Source organism: Egretta garzetta, unplaced genomic scaffold (assembly GCF_000687185.1).
Source record: "Egretta garzetta isolate BGI_Z169 unplaced genomic scaffold, ASM68718v1 scaffold188, whole genome shotgun sequence".
NCBI lineage: Eukaryota > Metazoa > Chordata > Aves > Pelecaniformes > Ardeidae > Egretta > Egretta garzetta.
This window is the reverse complement of record NW_009260622.1, coordinates 2,755,198-2,758,560: the sequence shown is the minus strand read 5'-3', so window position 1 is coordinate 2,758,560 and position 3,363 is coordinate 2,755,198. Positions and strand designations below refer to the sequence as shown.

Below are 3,363 nucleotides of genomic sequence, written 5' to 3'. Positions count from 1 at the left end.
AAAAAAAAAAAAAAAAAAAAAACCCCACCATAATTCAGGGAAGTATCAGAACAGTAGGAGAGGTTAAGAGAAATTCTAAGCCAAAACAGGATGTTTTTGCTCAGTCTAGCAATCCTTCAAACAACAAACTCACACCTAGCTTGAGGCAGGCGAGCACATGGGGCATGGGAGGAAGGAGTATTTGGGAGGTAAACCTTGAGGCTCATACAGCTGAAGGGGAAGTGGAAAGGACTGTAGGCATATTACAGCCCCCGTCAGGTGAAACGTCCCATAACTCATGTTAACTGGTCCAATTTTGATGGGTGCCAACGGTGCAGTAACCAAGTCCTTCACCTCCCACACCCCCAGAGGGGCACACTGCAGACCTCAACCCCAACTGAGAATTTGTATTACAAGATCTCTTCTCTCCAGGCCTTGCACCTCCAGTAATTCATCTCAGGGCTCAGCTCCGGTTCCACATTACCAGCCTACACTGTTGCACAAGGGGAACTGAAGATGCTGCAAGCACAGGACCTATTTGCGGCTTTCATTTTAAAGGTGTAACTGAACCACACATCTGATACATGTGTATATCCTGTACATGGCAGGGTGGAGGGGAAGCATGTCCAAGCAACAACTCAAGCACATGTTTTGGGGTAGCGTATAAGTTCTGTAAGGGAGGATATTGCAAACCTTGACATTTGTTAGGTTAATGAAGGTATTATATGTATATTCAACAAACCAAACTTCAACCACTTAACGTTCAAGGATGGAAAGTGCATGTGAAAGTTTAGTTTTAAAAAACCAACTTGATCAATTAAAAATTGCAAGTGTCAGAGGCCTGTTATGCTATAGCCTGCAGAGCAATAAATCCAAATCTCTATCTATGCAATTCTGCTAATCACGTACACCTCAGGGTTACCAGTGCTTGAACAGGGAGGAAAGGTGCTCTCACCACAGCTATGATCAAAACTATTTGGATCCCTCATATTTGAACAGGGATAATTAAAACAAGAGCAAAAGCATAGTTTTAGCATACCTTTCCCACCTCAAATACCATTAAATTGATGCCTCTCAAGTTGATTTAACTCTATGGAAAAATACACAGAGAAATCTAGTCTGCAGACAAGTACATGATTCAGAACTCGGTCAATAAACAGGGTCAACTGAGGTGAAGAATGGATGTTTTCAAACTCATCTTTGCAAGAGTCTGAGCAGATATAATGGGAAAGAAAGCACCAACATCAAAAAGAGACAAAAAGCTTCCGTAACTGTCCTGTACACTGACTCGAGAGGGCTTTACTTGACTACTTTCCTGTTTCCATCCAACAGGTATTTCACAGAACAGGCTAAACCATCAAAACTTCTTTTCCAAATCCTTTGGCATTTAGGGCTTTAACAGTCCAATCTCCCAGGCCCAACTATACTGTTTCCCTGTGTTGCAAAACAACCTTCGGTTTTACTTTAGAAAGCACAAAGCTCTTCCTTCCACAGTGTCTCCTCCGTGAGCACATGCACTCCATGCTGCAGTTTGTGCCATCTGCAGTGGCCACACAAAATGTTTCAAGTGGAGTAGAAACATCCAGATGGAAGACTGTTGCCCACCCCCAAGGAGATATTGCAGGATAACTATGTCTAGACAAGTCCTCCAACTTTAACTGCTTCAAAGCACCTGATCATCTCCCTTCCCAGAAGAGATCATTTTTTCCCCCCCATCGATAAGACCATGCTAGATTCAAAGCCTCCTTTTCCAGCCTCCAACACAGCCTAAGTTCCTAATTTTCACAATTCCGAGGAGCTCCAGAGGTCCCTTTTCTGGTCCTAAGCACGTTGCCACCTCAAAGAAGAGAAAGAAACTCCAGTGACTCGAAGGCGCTGGTGTTGGCAGCAGCAGGCGGGGGGGCAGCCGGGCCCCTGCCCGCTCTCGTTGCCACTGTCACACGCCGTTCAGCTTCCAGTTAGCAAGGCACCAGCTCGGGGCTCCAAACAGATTCAATCCCCCACTTGTACTGACTTGCCACATGACAAGTAGGGAAGAGTTACGCCTTATTTTCCCTTCTACCTTAGAAAAAGTGAGTGTAATAGCTTGCCCTATCTCAAAAAAGGGTTTCAGATACAGTCAGTAGAAGCGGGACGCTTGGTTATCGTGCAGTAGCTGGAATAACAAAGGTGCAATTTACCGTTTCTTTAAAAAAACCCAACTGCTTCTGTGAACCTCTTCATCTTGATTTCTAGCTACATCCTCTCCCCAGCCTGGAAGGAGCCCCAAGTGCCTGCAATCAGAGCCCCTCATTAACACCCACCCCCACCCCACCCCCGCACTCATGCCCTTTTTCCCTTTTTTTTTTTTTTTTTATCTCCCCACCCCCGAATTTCAGGAATGTTATCTCTCAGCATCTAGTTATCCAATAAGTTAGAAGAATGCAGTAAACCCAGCAGGGGGGTTAGATTGAATCACTGGCAAATGGATGGAAAAAATCCACTATTGTGTAGGACAAGGCGGTCATCGACAAGGAAGGCTGATAAAATCCACACAACTCGAATGAATTTTTTTTTTTTAGAGAGAGAGAGAGAGAGAGAACCAGTAAAGAGAATTGAAATAAGGCTTGTCTGGTCTGATGCAACTTCAGAAAGGGTGCTGCTGGTCTACCACCCATCTGAGCAATTAGTGACCTATTTATTTTTTTTCCAACTGTGATAAAATTGTGTTTCACTTGAAGTGGGAGGAAATGGTCAGAGCTCAAGATTCCCCCCCTTTTTTTTTTGGTCAAGAGTTTAACACCTTTGGCAAGCTTACTTTTTCCACAGACTACATTCGATCAATTACTTTAACATTAACATAACCATGCACTTCCACGGTTAAAATTAACTCATGAAGGATTAGCAAGTATCCACTCCAGTCCTAGACATGAAAACCTCTGCATCAGCTCCCTGCTGCTCTCAGGCATCTTGCTTCCCTGATTTTTTTTTCCCCCCTCCTGTTCCCAGCTGAAAAGCTAGGACCTCCAAGGCCTTTAAACTGTCCAAAATTTCCCCTCGTCCTCCACTATACAACGCTATTTAAAACATTTAACATGTAAAATCACTTCCTTGAGGTAAGCAAAATACACGACTACATACAGAAATAGTCAAGAGCCCTCAATGTTTGCTACACCGAATTTATCAGCAGCATTTTTCCACCCAAGAAGGAGCCAGAAACATGTTACACCTAACAGTTCGGGTTTCACATGCTTTCAGGTCCTCCCTCAAGGCTTTTTTTTTTATTATTATTATCTAGCTAGCGATCCACTCTTTTGATTTTGATTATCCACCTACCAAAGAGAAGGGACAGAACCCTGTGAATAAACCCGCCCGACGAGCAAAAAGTGTTAAAACACGCGGGAA

General features: G+C 43.8%; 1 protein-coding gene across 1 annotated transcript in view; it reads right to left on the bottom strand.

Moving 5' to 3' along the window:
• The window catches only part of SALL4 (spalt like transcription factor 4), a 12,773-nt gene that overhangs the window by 5,870 nt on the left and 3,540 nt on the right, over window positions 1–3,363 (bottom strand). The gene's annotated exons all lie outside the window — the stretch shown is intronic.